General features: G+C 43.1%; 1 protein-coding gene and 1 long non-coding RNA gene across 4 annotated transcripts in view; one reads left to right on the top strand and one right to left on the bottom strand.

The window, feature by feature from the left end:
* Positions 1-20604, top strand: part of LOC115203975 (netrin receptor UNC5D-like) — a 327175-nt gene that overhangs the window by 130696 nt on the left and 175875 nt on the right. The window lies entirely within an intron of this gene.
* On the bottom strand, positions 1269-20097 carry LOC115203976 (uncharacterized). The gene is made up of 3 exons (XR_003880288.1): positions 20087-20097; positions 17998-18000; positions 1269-1333 (listed from the first exon to the last, which is right to left on the bottom strand). It is a non-coding gene; the product is annotated as an uncharacterized LOC115203976 (long non-coding RNA).

Here is a 20604-nt window from a genome sequence, read left to right as displayed (position 1 = left end):
GTCCTGAACGTCTTTAAAACTAAGAGCATTGTATTTGGTGTAAATCATTCTGGAAGTTCTAGACCTCAGTTGAATCTGGTAATGAATGGTGTGGCTGTTGAACAAGTTGTGGAGACTAAATTACTTGGTGTTACCTTAGGTTGTAAACTGTCATGGTCAAAACATATAGATTATATGGTTGTAAAGACGGAGAGAGGTCTGTCTGTAATAAAGAGATCCTCTGCTTTTTTGACACCACACTCCAAAAACCAAATCCTGCAGACTCTTGTTTTGTCATATCTTGATTATTGTCCAGTCGCGTGGTCGAGTGCTGCAAGGAAATACCTAGTTAAGTTGCAGCTAACCCAGAACAGAGCAGCACGTCTTGCTCTTCATTGTAATCAAGAACTAATATCAATACTATGCATGCCAGTCTCTAATGGCTAAGAGTTGAGGAGAGACTGACTGCATCACTTATTTTTTATAATAAACAATGTGTTGGAAATTCTAAATTGTTTGCATAGTCAACTTACACACAGCTCTGACCACACACTTACCCCACCAGACATGCCACCAGGGGTCTTTTCACAGTCCCAGAAACCAAATCAAATTCAAGAAAGCTTACAGTATTATATAGAGCCATTACTGCATGAAATGCCGTTCCATCACATATTGCTCAAATGAACAGCAAACCTGGTTTCAAAAAACATATAAAGCAACACCTCACGGCACAGCACCTCTCCCCTATTTGACCTAGATAGTGTGTATGTATTAATATGTAGGCTACGTGTGCTTTTTTAAAAAAGGGATGTAGTTCTGTCCTTGAGCTGTTCTTGTCTTTTCATGTTCTGTATTATGTCATGTTTTACCCCTTATTATCCCCAATTTCGTGGTATCCAATTGGTAATTACAGTCTTGTCCATTGCTGCAACTCCCTTACGGACTCGGGAGAGGCAATGGTCGAGAGCCATCCGTCCTCCAAAAGCCGCACTGCTAGTCACCATGAGGGTAATTATTACCCCCAGAGTCCCCGCAACATGGGACACACTTTTTAGATGAATAGGAGGTACATCCTATTTGCCGCGCCCATGCGCCTCTCACGGTTAGGTTCTCATACGTTATCGCCTCCCTCTTTGCAAACTCTAGAGGGTATGGCCCTGTCTCATAGGCCTGTTTAGCTTGATGGCCCTCCAACCTGCACTTGCATGATGGTCCTCCGACCTGCAATCGTTTTTTACAGTTGTATTACATCTTATTGCCTGTTTAACTATCATCCTGAGCTAAGGTATCCTTAAGAGAGTCATAGTTACTCCTGCCGTTTACCCGCGCTTCATTGAATTTCTTCACTTTGACACTGGGCAGAAATTACATTGTGTCAACATCCACCTCGGGCCTTCATGATGCTTTGTTTTAATTAAACAGTCGGATTCCCCTAGTCTGCACCAGTTCTAAGTCGGCTGCTAGGCACTGGCCGGAGACCCTACGTGAACGGTGCTGGCGATCACCATAGCTAGGGAGATCAGTGAAAAGGGCCCGGCACGCTTCCAGAGTCACCGCCACCAACCGCCGGACCCAACCTCCCACTGGCCCACCGGCGGACACAGAACCCCCGCATGAGAGCCCTCGAGCCAGGCAAGAGGATGGCGATGCAGCGACTGCTCCCCCAGCCGTGGCTCAAGCCCCGCTGCGCACCCCCGCTTCGCCCCCAGCCCGACCGACCCTGCCCAATCCTTATCCTGAAGTTACGGATCTGACTTGCCGACTTGCCTTACCTACATTGTTCTAACATGCCGGAGGCTGTTCACCTTGGAGTTCTGCTGCGGATATGGAGAAAACACGTTCCAACTGATGACCAAAGTCCGCTTGCAGGCGCCCGGCACACCACAAGGAATCGCTAGAGCACGATGAGACAAGGAAATCCCAGCTGGCCAAATCCTCCCCTAACCCGGACAACGCTGGGCCAATTGTGCACCGTCTCATTGGTCTCCAGGTCACGGCGGCTGTGACACATCCTGGGATTGAACCCAAGGCTGTAGTGATGCCCCGCTGTAGTGATGCCCCGCCAGTCGGGAGGCCCCTATGTTTCATGTTTTGTATGGACCGCAGGAAGAGTAGCTGCTGCTCTCGCAACAGCTAAGGAGGGTCCTAATAACCCCCCCCCCCCCAAAAAATAAAAATAAACAATCTGTCGCACACCAGATACTGACTGGTTTTCTGTGACAGAGGCATATCTGTATTTCCAGTGATGTGAACTGTAACTCAGTTAAATATATGACATTTTTGCATGATATGTTTATATTTTTGTTCGGTGTATCATTTGATTTACACAACATACCTACCACTTTGAAGATGCAAAACAAAAATTGTGTGTGAAACGAACAAGAAATAAAACAAAAAATAGAAAACTTGAGCATGCTTGAGCAATACTTTGTAGAGTCACCTTTTGCAGCAATTACAGCTGCAAGTCTCTTGGGGTATGTCTCTATTAGCTTGGCACATCTAGCCACTGGGATTTTTGCCCATTATTCAAGGCAAAACTGCTCCAGCTCCTTCAAGTTGGATGGGTTCCGCTGGTCTACAGTAATCTTTAAGTCATACCACAGATTCTCAATTGGATTGAGGTCTGGGCTTTGACTAGGCCATTCCAAGACATTTAAATGTTTCCCCTTAAACCATTCAAGTGTTGCTATAGCAGTATGCTTAGGGCCATTGTCCTGCTGGAAGGTGAACCTCTGTCCCAGTCTCAAATCTCTGGAAGACTGAAACAGGTTTCCCTCAAGAATTTCCCTGTATTTAGCGCCATCCATCATTCCTTCAATTCTGACCAGTTTCCCAGTGCCTGCCAATGAAAAACATCTCCACAGCTTGATGCTGCCACCGCTATGCTTCATTGTGGTGAAGGTATTCTCGGGGTGATGGGTTTGCTCCAGAATTGGCGTTATCCTTGATGGACAAGAAGCTCAATTTTAGTCTCATCTGACCAGAGTACCTTCTTCCATATGTTTAGGGAGTCTCCCACATGCCTTTTGGCAAACACCACATGTGTTTGCCTTTTTTGTCTTTAAGCAATGGCTTTTTTCTGGCCACTCTTCCGTAAAGCCCAGCTGTGTGGAGTGTACGGCTTAAAGTGGTCCTATGTACAGATACTCCAATCTCCGCTGTGGAGCTTTGCAGCTCCTTCAGGGTTATCGTTGGTCTCTTTGTTGCCTCTCTGATTAATGTCCTCCTTGCCTGGTCTGTGAGTTTTGGTGGGCGGCCCTCTCTTGGCAGGTTTGTTGTGGTGCCATATTCTTTCAATTTCTTAATAATGGATTTAATGGTGCTCTGTGGGATGTTCAAAGTTTCTGATATTTTTTTATAACCCAACCCTGATCTACTTCTCCACAACTTTGTCCCTGACCTGTTTGGAGAGCTCCTTGGTCTTCATGGTGCCGCTTGCTTGGTGGTGCCCCTTGCTTAGTGGTGTTGCAGACTCTAAGGGCTTTTCAGAACAGGTGTATATATACTGAGGTCATGTGACAGATCATGTGACACTTAGATTGCACACAGGTGGACTTTAAGTTATTTTTTCCATTTCACTTCATCACTTTAAACTATTTTGTGTAAGTCCATTACATTAAATCCAATTCAAAATTAATTTAAATTATAGGTTGTAATGCAACAAAATAGGAAAAAGGCCAAGGAGGATGAATCATTTTTCAAGGCACTGTAGGTCCTTCAACTTTGTTTTTTAGCCATCGAGATTGCTTGAATATAGCGGGGAGAATAATATTTCATTGTGATTGGAGGGAATGTGAGTGATGTCACAGTTGGTGTGAAGCGCACTGGGCGAAAAAGTTCAATGTAAGGGTTTATCTTTATCTATATACAGTCCATTCGGAATGTATTCAGACCCCTTTTTACAAAAAGCGGCAGGGACTGGGAGACTAGTCAGGATCGAGGGAAAGATGAACAGAACAAAATATGGAGAGATCCTTGATGAAAACTCAGGACCTCAGACTGGGGTGAAGGTTCACCTTCCAACAACCCTAAGTACACAGCCAAGACAACGCAGGAGTGGCTTCGGGACAAGTCTTTGAATGTCCTTGAGTCGTCCAGCCAAAGCCCGGATTTGAAGCCAATCTCTGGAGAGATGTGAATATAGCTGTGCAGCGACGCTCCCCATCCAATCTGACAGAGCTTGAGAGGATCTGCAGAGAAGAATGGGAGAATCTCCCCAAATACAGGTGTGCCAAGCTTGTAGCGTCATACCCAAGAAGACTCAAGGCTGTAATCGTTGCCTAAGGTGCTTCAACGAAGTACAGAGTAAAGGGTCTGAATACTTCTGTAAATGTAATATCAGTTTTGTATTTTTAATAAATTAGCAAAACTTTGTGATTATGGGGTATTGTGTGTAGATTGAGAGCAAAAAAATATTTTGAAAAAAATATATTTTATGAATTGTATAATAAGTTGTAACCTAACAAAATGGGGAAACGTCAAGGGGTCTAAATACTTTCCGAAAGCAAGTTGACAATGTCGTTGAGCTCAGATTGCAATTGGACAGACAGGCTAACTTGTGTAGATGTGTCACAGTTGTCTTCAGTGAAATAGGACCAAGGCGCAGCGGAAGTATGGATACTCATATTTTTTAATGTTCAAACAAAAGGAGTAGAGCATCCACTTGAAACAAACAAAACAACAAACAATACTCCCAACAGCAACAGCATGGCAGGCTCAAACAAAACGCAGCAGTGCACACAACAATTCCCCACAACCCCAAAAGGCAAAGTAGGCCACTTATGTGTGACTCCCAATCAGCCACAACCCTCTACAGCTGTGGCTGATTGGAAGTCACACGGCCAAAATTAATGAAACAACACAAACACACAGACTCTTCTGCCACGTCCTGACCCAACTACACCCTCTACTGGTCAGGACGTGACAGTACCCCCCCCTTAAAGGTGCTAACCCCGGAAGCACCTTAAAACAAAAACCCAAAAAGAAAAACAACCCCAACCAACAAAACAAAAATTCCCCTCTACTAAAGGGAGGGAAGGGAGGGTGGCTGCCGTCAACGACGGCACTGTGCTACACCCCCCCTCCCCAACCCACCTATATCAGGAGGTGGCTCCGGTTCTGGCCTTTCCCGGCAGTCGGGGCAGTCTGGCAACTCGGGGCAGTCTGGGCAGTCTGGCAACTCGGGACAGTCTGGGCAGTCTGGCAACTCGGGACAGTCTGGGCAGTCTGGCAACTCGGGACAGTCTGGGCAGTCTGGCAGCTCGGGACAGTCTGGGCAGTCTGGCAGCTCGGGACAGTCTGGGCAGTCTGGCAGCTCGGGACAGTCTGGGCAGTCTGGCAGCTCGGGACAGTCTGGGCAGTCTGGCAGCTCGGGACAGTCTGGGCAGTCTGGCAGCTCGGGACAGTCTGGGCAGTCTGGCAGCTCGGGACAGTCTGGGCAGTCTGGCAGCTCGGGACAGTCTGGGCAGTCTGGCAGCTCGGGACAGTCTGGGCAGTCTGGCAGCTCGGGACAGTCTGGGCAGTCTGGCCGCTCCGGCAGTTCAGGGCAGTCTGGCCGCTCCGGCAGTTCAGGGCAGTCTGGCCGCTCCGGCAGTTCAGGGCAGTCTGGCCGCTCCGGCAGTTCAGGGCAGTCTGGCCGCTCCGGCAGTTCAGGGCAGTCTGGCCGCTCCGGCAGTTCAGGGCAGTCTGGCCGCTCCGGCAGTTCAGGGCAGTCTGGCCGCTCCGGCAGTTCAGGGCAGTCTGGCCGCTCCGGCAGTTCAGCGCAGTCTGGCCGCTCCGGCAGTTCAGCGCAGTCTGACCTCTGGCGACTGTTGACTGACGGGCAGCTCTGACGACTGTTGACTGGCGGGCAGCTCTGACGACTGTTGACTGGCGGGCAGCTCTGGTAATGGTTGACTGGCGGGCAGCTCTGACGACTGTTGACTGGCGGGCAGCTCTGACGACTGTTGACTGGCGGGCAGCTCTGGTAATGGTTGACTGGCGGGCAGCTCTGACGACTGTTGACTGGCGGGCAGCTCTGACGACTGTTGACTGGCGGGCCGCACTGACGACTGTTGACTGGCAAGGCTGGGTTCACGCACTTGAAGCCTGGTGCGTGGTGCTGGTACTGGGCGTACCCGATTGTGACCACGCACCTCCATGCTAGTGCGGGGAGCTGGCCTGGGGCTCCATTCTTGCCCCGCAACACTCCCCTTGTGCCCCTCCCTAAAAAATTATTGGGGGTGCCTCTCGGTCTCCCTTACCTCGCCAGCCTTCTTCCGCTGCTTGGTCGTGTGTTGGTGGGGAATTCTGTCACAGTTGTCTTCAGTGAAACTTGGACCAAGGCGCAGCGGAAGTATGGATACTCATATTTTTTAATGTTCAAACAAAAGGAGTAGAGCATCCACTTGAAACAAACAAAACAACAAACAATACTCCCAACAGCGTGGCAGGCTCAAACAAAACGCAGCAGTGCACACAACAATTCCCCACAACCCCAAAAGGCAAAGTAGGCCACTTATGTGTGACTCCCAATCAGCCACAACCCTCTACAGCTGTGGCTGATTGGAAGTCACACGGCCAAAATTAATGAAACAACACAAACACACAGACTCTTCTGCCACGTCCTGACCCAACTACACCCTCTACTGGTCAGGACGTGACAAGATGATAGGTCGTAGGAACAAAGATGTTCTACATACCATGACACAAAGTGACTGCAGAAAAAATACATTTTGTTATTCACAAGATATATCTGAACAATTTTTCAGCCCCCCACAACTTATGTTGTCCATCTCAGGTAATTTCAACCTAATATTACTTTTAACTACTGACCTTCTGTCTAGAGCCCCAACATCCTTCAGTCAGGCCTGTAGAGAGAAAGTGTCACTAAAGAATTAGTATTACAATTTGTTGTGGTAGCATTCTAAGGGTTGGAAACTAGTCTTTATGTCAAAGTATGTAGGTCTGCTACTGTTCATTCAGAGAATTACAGAAAATTATATTCATAAATTTAGATTTATGGTTCATACCCAAGCCAAATATTAAGCATATGTACATATCTAATTCAGAATTCGTTTAACTTTCAAAAATCTACGTACTGCCTTGTAATTAGGCAGCATGCCATTGAATCAAGCTTAGAGTGTGCCATTTTGGGCACCTGTCACATTGCACTCAGCAATTACAGACATGCGCCAAATGAGGTAGCTAGCTAGCTAGCAAGCCAACATAGTTGCACATAACCAACATTTGACAAAATATGCTTCAGATTTTTTTTTTTTTTGCACAAATGATGCCCAAATCCTTATGTTTAAGCAACTAGCTAGTTAACGTTATCCATCAACATTTTTTTACAGCGTGTTGGTAATTTAACTACCTAGCTAACATGTTTGGAGCATTTTGCAATTCGGATAGGGATAGAGATCTTGACAATGGATATATTCTCCAAAGAAACGCTACCATACAAATGATGTTCAAACATTAAAATGTATAGCTACTGTTATCCTTTGAAGCAAAGTAATTAACTTACCATGTGAACCCTATGTATCATCAACGCTACCTAACGTTACTTCCCCACCACCGGCATTTTCAAATCATACTATCTAACATTAGCTAGCTAGCTTTAGCCAGCTAACCTACCTGGTGCCTAGCTAACGTTAGCCCTGCCTGGCACTTGCCAGTTAACCAGATTGCTAGCTTGACTGATATCCATTCGAAGTTCGATAAATCATACACGCAGGATACAGTTAATAATCATTAATACATTTTTACCATTAAGAAATTATCCACTGTCGCGGGGACCGTCCGCCATGTTGGAAAGATTTTGAAATGCCACATGCATGCCTTTGAACATCAACGTATATGTCAGACGTAATCAAGGTCAAACTTGACAGATGTGTGCCTGTCAATCTATCATCAGAAGTCCTTTTTACATAAACTCTCCGATACATTTCATCTGAATAAAAAAATACCAGTCTCATGAAAACAAAAGTGAGGTGCATGTTATGGGAACCTAAAACAGTTATGTTTACAGAACTTAATCCAATTATTGAATAGTACTGTTCGGGTTTACAGTGTAGCTTCTCACTCTAACTGTCACGACTTCCACCGAAGTTGGTTCCTCTCCTTGTTCGGGTGGCGTTCAGCGGTCAGCGTCGCCGGTCTTCTAGCCATCATCGATCCACTTTTCATTTTCCATTTCTTTTGTCTTGTCTTCCAACAGACCTGGTTTCAATTCCGTCATTACATGTTGTGTATTTAACCCTCTGTTCCCCCCAAGTCCTTGTCCGGAATTGTTTTTTTTTGGAAGTGTTTGTGCACGTTATTCTGGTGTGCGATGGGTTTTGTACCCATTGATTTATTGTTCTGTTCCCGGTGGTTTTTATTATTAAACTGCGCCGTTGTAAACAGTTTTTGCTCTCCTGCGCCTGACTTCTCTGCCGCCAGTACGCACCCCTTACACTAACGTTAACTTCTTTGACTTATTTTCTGAACAGCTTTTCACTACTTTGTTTCTCCAGTTGTCAGTTCGACCAAATAAAAAAATTACAGTTGGAACGCCTCAGCAGAAAATATGTAATTCTTCTTGCTATGAGTCAATATCCGGCCATGCCATATATGATATCCAGAGGAAAATTCAAAAATGATTTGTGATTGAAAGAAAAGAGAAGCGTATCTGGTATCAATATAGCTTCATATCTTGAATGTGCTGAGAAATGTATACAGACAGTATTTGTCAACATGAAGAAAATTCAGAATTTGATTCTGAATTTGCCAGGATCTGGTTGATATCCACAAAACTAAAAATATGCATTGGAAATGGTCTGTGTTTTCTGGAGTATCAAAAGTATCCCCTGATATGGACACTTTTCACCCAGTGGCGGTTGGGGAAACGTTAATGTTATTCAATGTTAATTGGTTGAAGTCATCAGGCGTGTGATACAGGGGCTGTAGGGAAATGGATGGCCTTGTGGGTTTCCTAATGTGGTTTTCCTGTTCTGTGAGAGATTCCTTATACCCCAACCAGGTTTCTTTCAAGGGCGCACACAGCACGTGCACGGCACATACATGGTGCGAATATACACACGCGCACACACACATAGTTATGCTGTATACTCCTCTGTGCTTTCTCTAAGCCTATTCTGTTTGGGAATCCCTGTGTATTGAATGCTGATGTTGTTTGGATACCCTCCACTGTAAGGTTAGCCCAGGCCAACTTACTACTCTCCAGCACACTAAGGAGCAGAGGGAAAAACACTACTGAAGAATTTAAACACTGAATATATTAGCCTTTTTTTTACTGGGCCTCATTTTAATAAAATAGCCTTTATTCTTCCGAAAAAGGAGGCTTCTGAGCCACATGGTTATGATTACATATTTTTTTTCATGGATTGTTACAGTGAGAAGGATGACGATTTGACCTACACTTGATTTGCGTTTTGCATGAATTGACTCATTCAAATAACGCTTTGATGGTTAGAATTGCAGCATCGCAGATAGAGAAAGAGTATATAACTAATTAAGCTATTAAAACGGTTGACTTTTGATATCTGGCTTTAACCTTTGATGTAAATTTAAAAGCTGACTGAACAAATTAATTGTTAGATTTAAAGCACTCACATCCTAATTCTGCAGAGAGTGGGTAGCGTACTGCATGTTAATTGGTGAAACAGTGTCCCAGACCACTTTACTATGGTTACATTGAAATACAGAAATACCACTTTATATTATGACCACATTGTCACGCCCTGACCTGAGAGAGACGTTTTGTTTCACTATTTTGGTTAGGTCAGGGTGTGATTTGGGTGGGCATTCGAGATTTGTAGTTCTTTGTTCTATTCTATGTTTTCTATTTCTATGTTGTCTTTTTCTTTATTGTTCTAGTATGGTTTCCAATCAGAGGCAGCTGTCTATCGTTGTCTCTGATTGGGAATCATACTTAGGCACTTAGTATGAATCATACTTTTTTCCCACTTTCAGTTGTGGGATCTTGTTTTTGTATTGCTAGTATTAGCCTGCAGAACGTGACGTTCGTTTTCCGTGGTTTTTGTTTTGATTTAGTGTTCTGAGTTAAATAAAGTAAATATCATGAGCACTTACCAAGCTGCACCTTGGTCTACTCCTTTCGACGACGAGCGTCACACACATCATATACTCACTGGTCATTGGTCAGTACTGTTTATTGTTTGCTGAGCCTAATGGTACACAATAAAAATAGCACTTACCCCTATCCATAACCCGGCGGAAGTAAACACTAGGATAATGTCTGGGGTAGAGATGCACAGCTTCGGTCCTAGAGAGGTGCTGGTGTGCAGGCTTTTGTTTCAGCCAAGCACTAACACACCTGTTTCAAATTTTTGTGGCCCAGACTGCAGACCATTATTACTTCATTGGACACAAACTGGTTGAATCAACATTGTTTCAACGTAATTTGTCAGCGTATTGTGACGTTGAATCTACATGAAAAATACGTTGGATTTGAAAAAAGTAATCAACGCAAACTGTTGTTTTGAGGGTGACATTTAAACCACAGGATTATGTCATCATGGTAACCAAATTTCAACATAGACAAACCTTGTATAAAATATGTTGAATTTGTACCTTTAAAACAACATCACATCTTGAACGTTACAGCCACTATCAGATAAAAAATATAGGCTGGGCAGTTGTTTGTCACTGACTATTACTAATGTCTTCAGAATGATTGATTGACAACTACAAATACCTAGGTGTCTGGTTAGACTCACATTAAGCATCTCCAATACAAAATTAAATCTAGAATCGACTTCCTATTTCGCAACAAAGCATCCTTCACTCACGCTGCCAAACATACCCTCGTAAAACTGACTATCCTACCGACTTCGGCGATGTCATTTACAAAATAGCCTCCAAAACTCTACTCAGCAAATTGTATGTAGTCTATCACAGTGCCATCAGTTTTGTCACCAAAGCATATACTACCCACCACTGCGAACTGCATGCTCTCGTTGGCTGGCTCTCGCTTCATATTCGTCGCCAAACCCACTGGCTCCAGGTCATCTATAAGTCTTTGCTAGGTAAAGCCCCGCCTTATCTCAGCTCACTGGTTACCATAGCAACACCCACCCATAGCACGCGCTCTAGCAGGTATATTTCACTGGTCATCCCCAAAGCCAACTCCTCTTTTGACTGCCTTTCCTTCCCGTTCTCTGCTGCCAATGACTGGAACGAATTGCAAAAATCACTGAAGCTGGAGTCTTATATCTCCCTCACTAACTTTAAGCATCAGCTGTCCGAGCAGGGTACCGATCATTGCACCTGTACATAGCCCATCTGTAAATAGCCCACCCAACTACCTCATCCCCATAATGTTCTTTTTTTTTGCTCCTTTGCACCACACTATCTCTACTTGCACATTCATCTTCTGCACATCTACCACTCCAGTATTATTTCTAAATTGTAATTATTTCACCACTCTGGCCTGTTTATTGCATTACCTCCCTAATCTTTCTACATTTGCATACACTGTATATCAAATGTTCTATTGTGTTATTGACTGTACGTTTGTTTATCCCATGTGTAACTCTGTGTTTGTGTCGCACTGCTTTGCTTTATCTTGACCAGTTGTAAATGAGAACTTGTTCTCAACTGGCCTACCTGGTTAGATAAAGGTGAAATAAAAAAATAAAACAATTGTTGAGAGATCTACAGTGCCTTGCAAAAGTATTCATCCCCCTTGGCGTTTTTCCTATTTTGTTGCATTACAACCTGTCATTTAAATTGATTTTTATTTGGATTTAATGTAATGGACATACACAAAATAGTTTAAATTGGTGAAATGAAATGTAAAAAATAACTTATTTTTTAAAAATTTAAAAAACAAAAAACGGAAAAGGGGTGCGTGCATATGTGTTCACCCCCTTTGCTATGAAGCCCCTAAATAAGATCTGGTGCAACCATTTACCTTCAGAAGTCACATAATTAGTAAAATAAAGTCCAGCTGTGTGCAATTTAAATGTCACATGATCTCAGTATATATACACCTGTTCTGAAAAGCCCCAGAGTCTGCAACACCACTAAGCAAGGGACACCACCAAGCAAGCGGCACCATGAAGACCACGGAGCTCTCCAAACAGGTCAGCGACAAAGTTGTGGAGAAGTACAGATCAGGGTTGGGTTATAAAAAAATATCCGCAACTTTGAACATCCCACAGAGCACCATTAAATCCACTATTAAAAAATGGAAAGAATATGGCACCACAACAAACCTGCAAAGAGAGGGCCGCCCACCAAAACTCATAGACCAGGCAAGGAGGGCATTAATCAGAGAGGCAACGAAGAGACCAAAGATAACCCTGAAGGAGCTGCAAAGCTCCACAGCGGAGATTGGAGTATCTGTCCATAGGACCACTTTAAGCCATACACTCCACACAGCTGGGCTTTACGGAAGAGTAGCCAGAAAAAAGCCTTTGCTTAAAGACAAAATAAGCAAACATGTTTGGTGTTCGCCAAAAGGCATGTGGGAGACTCCCTAAACATATGGAAGAAGGTACTCTTGTCAGATGAGACTAAAATTGAGCTTTTGTCCATCAAGGAAAACGCTATTTCTGCCGCAAACCCAACACCTCTCATCACCCCGAGAATACCATCCCCACAGTGAAGCATGGTGGTGGCAGCATCAAGCTGAGGGGATGTTTTTCATCGGCAGGGACTGGGAAACTGGTCAGAATTGGAGGAATGATGGATGGTGCTAAATACAGGGAAATTCTTGAGGGGAAACCTGTTTCAGTCTTCCAGAGATTTGAGACTGGGACGGAGGTTCACCTTCCAGCAGGACAATGACCCTAAGCAACACTCAAATGGCTGAAGGGGAAACATTTAAAATGTCTTGGAATGGCAAAGCCCAGACCTCAATCCAATTGAGAATCTGTGGTATGACTTAAAGATTGCTGTAAACCAGCAGAACCCATCCAACTTGAAGGAGCTGGAGCAGTTTTGCCTTGAATAATGGGTAGAAATCCCAGTGGCTAGATGTGCCAAGCTAAAAGAGACATACCCCAAGAGACAGCTGTAATTGCTGCAAAAGGTGACTCTACAACGTATTGACTTTGGGGGTGTGAATAGTTATGCATGCTCAAATTCACATAAAAAATATTTTGCATCTTCAAAGTGGTAGGCATGTTATGTAAATCAAATGATACAAACCCCCCAAAAATCTATTTTAATTCCAGGTTGTAAGGCAACAAAATAGGAAAAATGTCAAGGGGGTGAATACTTTCGAAAGCCACTGTACACTTAGCAACATTGAATATACTTAGTTTTTATCGAAGTCATTCCAAAGGGTAGGTTTAACAGAGCAAATTAAATGTACCTATACTTTATCACTCATATATCATCAATGATGCCTTTTAAGACTATATAGCATTTGCAAATTCATCAACAGCTATTGTTTCAATTCAACACAGAAATCAACAAAAAATAGACAATACAATAAGCCTAGTGATATTGAATTGTGTTTGCTTGTCAACACAAACAAATAAACACTGCTTGGATAGTTTCATCTGTGCCACTGACATAGTCTGACATAGTCTGCCTTTAATTCCAGTTTGTCTATAAATTTATAACAGATATTTTGTAATCACGTCTCCATCTCATCCAATAATCTAAGTTAAACAATAGGATTTAAAGTTTGATTTAGTTGTATTCTTGTAACATTCAACCTTAAAATGATTAACACAGCCATGGCCACGTTTTGAATTCAGTGTAATTTTCCATTTCTTCTTAGGTATTTATATAAAGCTTCAGGTAGCCTAGTGGTTAGAGCGTTGGACTAGTAACTGAAAGGTTGCAAGAACGAATCCTCGAGCTGACAAGGTAAAAATCTGTCCTTCTGCCGATGAACAAGGCAGTTAACCCACTGTTCCTAGGCCGTCATTGAAAATAAGAATTTGTTCTAAACTGACTTGCCTTGTAAAATAAAAAAAATGAAGATAGCATGCATAGGTCTGTGGAGATCTTCACAAATACTGTAATTATTTGCGTAGAATCTTCACACCAAGTGTTTCCATTACCCATTTAGGCAAATTATGCATTAATAAATTGGCGACAGCCTGTATGCCAGCGTTTCCCAAAATCAGTCCTCGGGACACCAAGGGGTGCACGCTTTGGAGTTTGCTCTAACACTACACAGCTGATTCAAAGCTTCATGATTAGTTGATTATTTGGATCAGCTGTGTAGTGCTAGGGCAAAAAACAAAATTGACCGAGTTTGGTAAACCGTGCTGTATGCCCTCCCACCTATCTGTTTCATATCTCAGGTAGCCTGCGAAAGCCAGCATGGATAGAATGTAATAATTGACTAATAGTTGCCATATTCTAATAATTCCCATGTGCCAACGTATTGCCACGGCTATAGTTAAAAAAATATTTTGCAAGCAGTAGACATTTAGAATTAAATGTGGAGTGGAGCTTTATAGTTATGCGGTGACATCACGTGCCCCGCGTAACTTCAAAATAATTTGGCAATCATGATTTATTTGAAAAACAACGTTTTCATCATCATTTGTCACTATAGAAAGTTTGACACAAGAAAAATCCACCCTGCCGAATTTCTACTATGTCGCTATGATTTTATTTAGAACGGACAACCAGTCCTTTTGCATAGCAACTATGCAAAAATAATTAACAACTTGGTCGCATCTGTAGCAACATGACAAAAATAACAACAACAAAAAAGATTTTGGTCAGGACTGTACAATATCTTCTGGCGGAAGAATGAAATCGTATGAATTTACTTATCAAAATGAAGTTGTAAGGAAAATATGTAATTCATTGTTGCTGCCTCATTGTTACTGCCTCTGCCTTATTATTTAACTGTAATCCATGTCATTTGGTTCTTCTATTAGATAAAACACAGTGATAACACATTAATCTGTTGTATAAATAAACAAAATATCTGACAGTTTATTCCAATTAGAATTTTGTTGTGCTTTTAAATGGTTGAAAGCACAGTGATAGACATTTGAAATTCAGCTAACTTTTGGCTGTCTTTTTGAGTGAGTTGGAGAATATGCAATCTAATTGATCAACGATGCAACCAAATATTACCCAATTATCCACGTTGAAATGACATGGTGTGCCTAGTGGGTTGATTGTTTGAAACAGCTGTAGTAGTGCAGGGTTGAAACAAAATCCTGCACACCCACTAGCTTCCCATGTACATGGAGTTGGAGATTCCTGGGTTTTAACACAGCATATGGTAGATCTCTTTGAGAGGTTTGGTCAGGTTTGGGAGAGTTATGGCCTCTGTGAGCAATATGAATATAAATTGGTGTAAAAGTCACAGCGATGGTTTTCCACAAGTTACAGACAACCTCTCGACTGGACAGGCTCAGAAAATTGGTTTTCCCTCTCAACTCTCACATGACTCCGGCAACAGCCCAACACTTAAATATTCAATCGGATTCTCAAAGCTTCGAAATTATCCTAGAGTTTTTGATTAGTGTTGCCTTTTTGTGGATTGCTTTTTAACGACCAGAAAATTGAATTCCTGAGTATGCCATATTCTCTCAGAGTATGATTACATTTAGCCTATCACCATGAAATGTAGAATATTTCTTCCGGAGAACCTTTTCAGTCATCAAGCGTGATTTTAGAAAAATGGATCCCATTAACCCCAGTGATGATTATATAATACACAATGTATTCAGAACAAGAAAGGCCACGGATTGATTTACCTTGCTAGAGGTCAACAACTGTACAAAAACATATATATGAAAACGACTTGCAGATATTCAAACTATGTGCAAGATGCATCATATTACAAGATGAAACTGTAGATAATATGTTACAGTGAAGCTATTGTTAACATTGGCATGAATGTAAGAAAATTATGCAGTGTTTAGCAGCACTGGCATTAATAGGAAGAAATGCTGCATTGTTTACTACCAAAACATGACAGAACTGCCTGCCAAGGTAATGTGGCAACCAACCTGGATGACTTGTCTTAGCAACATTGTTTATAGTGCATTTGACGCAAAGCTATGTTCATGTTGTTTTACTTCGAGACGATGCAAGTACTTGAATAATTAAATATGAGAAATTCCACAGAGTGCCAAAGATGCTCTTCTTCAATTACATACTGTTGGGTTTGGTGGAGAGATAGTATTTTGATGAATATATTTGGTAATGGTGGCTTTTCCCCAATCTGGTGATATGAAATATGAAGTTTAATGAGTAAATTCTAAGATCCATGACTGCAAATTCACCCAATTTGATCCCACCTCTGCTATAGTGATATCAAAATGCCTTCAATGCCTTCAAAATGGGATGTGAAGGCTAGGGCCATTCCCCTCAGAAATGTCCGCGAACTTGCAGGTGCCTTGGTGGAAGAGTGGGGTAACATCTCAAAGCAAGAACTGTCAAATCTGGTGCAGTCCATGAGGAGGAGATGCACTGCAGTACTTAATGCAGCTGGTGGCCACACCAGATACTGACTGTAACTTTTGATTTTGAACCCCCCCCGTTTGTTCAGGGACACATTATTCAATTTCTGTTAGTCACATGTCTATGGAACTTGTTCAGTTTATGTCTGAGTTGTTGAATCTTGTTATGTTCATACAAATATTTACACGTTAATTTTACTGAAATTAAACGCAGTTGACAGAGAGAGGACGTTTCTTTTTTTGCTGAATTTATAAGTCATTTTGCATTGGTCATAACCACCAGATCCAATTGCCCTCAACTGCATTGGTAGAAAAAAACAATTGTCATTGTAAGACTTGATCCTACAGCCACTCGTGCACTTTTTGAAAAGCACAAAATAAACAGATTGAAGGCATACAGTATACGCCAACACTGCATGATGCCATGCCAGTCAGTGAGGAACGAGCCAGACACATTTATAGTTTATTTTTCTGTGTTGCTTCTTTTATTCATTCGTGACTTCGCTGCCTCATTTGCTCTATCACTTGTAATCAGGCATTCAGTTTGACAGCTAGCTCAGGGACTCCCAGGACCCAGGGAGGCTTTTTGTTGAGGATTTATGCAGGTGTGTGTTAATCCGTCGGCAAACCTGGCAGTTGTGCACTATTTGCAGTATTGTCAGTCTGACAAGCGATGATCCCACATAGGGCCACAGCAAACTGAGAGAGCCACAGTCTATCCACCCAGCTTAGCCACGGCAGTCTCAACAGTGGGGATAAACAGACACAGAGAGTTGAAGAGAGAGAGAGAGAGAGAGATGAGTGAAGGCTGCGGAAGGGTGTAGAGAGGGCGGAGTGAGATGGAAAGAGTTCATAGAGAGATGAAGTGAAAGAGACATATATGAGGGAATACTGAGAGGGAGGAGAGGGAGGAGAGAGAGAGTGTGTTGGGAGACACAGAGGGAGCGAAGAGAGGTGGAAAGATCAGGAAAGCTAACCTATGAAAGGTAACAGACTTCGAGAGCGGCAGAGAAGTCAGGCTGAGAAGTACCGAGGGAGAGGAGGAGGAGAGGGAGAAAGGGTGGGAGAGAGGGAAGGAATGAGGGAGAGGTAATGAATAGCAAATCAGCTTCTTTATACAACTCCTGCCTTCAGTGTTCAATCAGGCTGCCCCATATTGGCAATTTTCCTCAGGCACAATGGAGCAGGCCCTAGAGGACCCTGGCTCTGACTCTAGCAAGGAGAGAGAGAGTGAGAGGCGTGGGTGTACCTCGACGGGGTGGTGTCCCCGTGGTCTTTCAAGCGTGGTGGATGGATATGTGTGCAGGAGGAGCGGTGGCAGGCGGCTATGGGGGCAATTTGCTCTTTGTCCTCGCTTTTGTTTCATCTTTATTCCCTCTCCTCTGTAATGTGACAGGTAATGAAATGGTGTGCCGGGGAGAAGCAAGCCCACTTCCTGACCCACCTGATTTGCATAGCGGGATTTCCTCTCCCCCACTGTGGCAGGAAATAGGCTCTGGGATGGCAGAGGTGATTGGCTGGGGTGTTGTACAGTGTTCCTGGTTGGGGTCAATGACGTAGAGTTGTTGTGTATTCTAGACTAAACTGAGGACTTTGCTGTTGCTCCAGCTAACCCCACTTCCTCCCTGGGCTCTTTCCATCACTTAAACACACACACAGCCTTCTATGTCAGATCTAATACACTTATACAGATGAACACATACAATAGCTAAGCATTGAACATGCACTTTACACAGTAGTAAAGTAAAAATATGGCAATGGAGGTGGTGATGATGAGGATGATCATCATCCCCATCATCATCATCATCATCATCAATCAAAATATATTTTAAATTTACCTCAGCAGTTGTCACAAAGTGCTTATACAGAAACCCAGCCTAAAACCCCAAAAAGCAAGCAGTGCAGATGTAGAAGCACGGTTGCTGGGAAAAACTCTCTAGAAATGCAAGAACCTAGAAAGAAACCTAGAGAGGAACCAGGCTCTGAGGGTTGGCCAGTCCTCTTCTGGCTGTGCCGGGGGAGATTATAAGAGTACATGGCCATTAAGGCCAGATTGTTCTTCAAGATGTTCACACAGTGGTTATAGAGGGTGCACCAGGTCAGCACCTCAGAAGTAACTGTCAGTTGGCTTTTCGTAGCTGAGCATTCAGAGGTTGAGACAGCAGGAGCGGTAGAGAGAGACCTGCATAGCGTCATCAACAGTGGCGACGCGTCATTCATGCGTTATTTCATAGTTTTGATGTCTTCACCATTCTACAACGTAGAAAATAGTAAAAAATTAAGAAAAACCCTTGAATCAATAGGTGTGTCCAAACTTTTGACTAGTACTGTAATTATTCAGACTCTTTGCTATGAGACTCGAAATTGAGCTCAGGTGCATCCTGTTTCCACTGATCATCCTTGAGATGTTTCTACAACTTGATTGGGGTCCACCTGTGGTAAATTCAATTGATTGGACATGAATTAGAAAGGGACACACCTGTCTCTATAAGATCCCACAGCTGACAGTGCATGTTAGAGCAAAAACCAAGCCATGAGGTCGAAGGAATAGTCTGTAGGTTTCCAAGACATGATTGTGTGGAGGCACATATCTGGGGAAGGGTACCAAAAAATGTCTGCGGCATTGAATATCCCCAAGAACACAGTGGCCTCCATCATTCTTAAATGGAAGAAGGTCGGAACCATCAAGACTCTTCCTAGAGCTGGCCGCCCGGCCAAACTGAGCAAATCGGGGGAGAAAATCAAATAAAATCATCAAATAAAATTTGATTGGTCACATACGGGTGTAGCGGTGTAGCGAAAGGCTTATGTTTCAAGCTCTGACAGTGCATTAATATCTAACAATTTCACAACATATACCCAATATACACAAATCTAAGTAAAGGAATGAAATTAGAATATATAAATATATGGACGAGCAATGTCAGAGCGGCATAGTCTAAGATACAGTAGAATAGTATAGAATACAGTATATACATATGAGATGAGTAATGCAAGATATTTAAACATTAATAAAGGAACTAGTGTTCCATTTATTAAAGTGGCCAGTGATTTCAAGTCTATGTATATAGGCAGCAGCCTCTAATGCGCTAGTGATGGCTATTTAACAGTCTAATGGCCTTGAGATAGAAGCTGCTTTTCAGTCTCTCAATCCTAGATTTGATGCATCTGTACTGACCTCGCCTTTTGGATGATAGTGAACAGGCAGTGGCTCTGTGGTTGTTGTCCTTGATGATCTTTTTGACCTTCCTGTGACATTGGGTGCTGTAGGTGTCCTGGAGGGTAGGTAGTTTGCCCCCGGTGATGCGTTGGGCAGACCACACCACCCTCTGGAGCGCCCTGTGTTTGTGGGCAGTGCAGTTGCCGTACCAAGCGGTGATACAGCCTGACAGGATGCTCTCAATTGTGTATCTGTAAAAGTTTGTGAGGGTTTTAGATGCCAAGCCACAATTCTTCAGCCTCTGACAGGCGCTGTTGTGCCTTTTTCACCACACTGTCTGTGTGGGTGGACCATTTTAGTTTGTCAGTGATGTGTAAGCCGAGGAACTTGAAGCTTTCCACCTTCTCCACTGCAGTCCCGTCGATGTGGAGAGGGGGGTGCTCCCTCTGCTGTTTCCTGAAGTCCACAATCATCTCCTTTGTTTTGTTGACGTTGAGTGATAGGTTATTGGTCAGGGAGTTGACCAAGACCCGATGGTCACTCTGACAGAGCACTAGAGTTCTTCTGTTGAGATGGGAGAAACTTCAAGAAGGACCACCATCTCTGCAGCACTCCACCAATCTGGCCTTTATGGGAGATTGGCCAGACGGAAGCCACTCCTCAGTAAAAGGCACATGACAGCCCGCTTGGAGTATGCCAAAAGGCATCTTAAGAAACAAGATTCTCTGGTCTAATGAAACCAAGATTGAACTCTTAGGCCTGAATGCCAAAAATCACGTCTGGAGGAGTGTGCAAAGCTGTCATCAAGGCAAAGGGTGGCTATTTGAAGAATCTCAAATATAAAATATATTTTGATTTGTTTAACACTTTTTTGGTTACTACATGATTCCATATGTGTTATTTCATTCTTCACATTATTCTACAATGTAGAAAATAGTAAAATAATGAAAAACCCTTGAATGAGTAGGTGTTCTAAAACTTTGACCGGTAGTGTATATTATAATTAGTTTTCTGCCTGTTTTGCATGTTATTTTGGCATTAATATGTGTCAGATATCAGTTTGTC

Source organism: Salmo trutta, chromosome 12, assembly GCF_901001165.1.
Source record: "Salmo trutta chromosome 12, fSalTru1.1, whole genome shotgun sequence".
Taxonomy (NCBI): Eukaryota; Metazoa; Chordata; class Actinopteri; order Salmoniformes; family Salmonidae; genus Salmo; species Salmo trutta.
The sequence above is the reverse complement of the archived record's forward strand: the minus strand, read 5'-3'. Positions and strand labels throughout refer to the sequence as shown.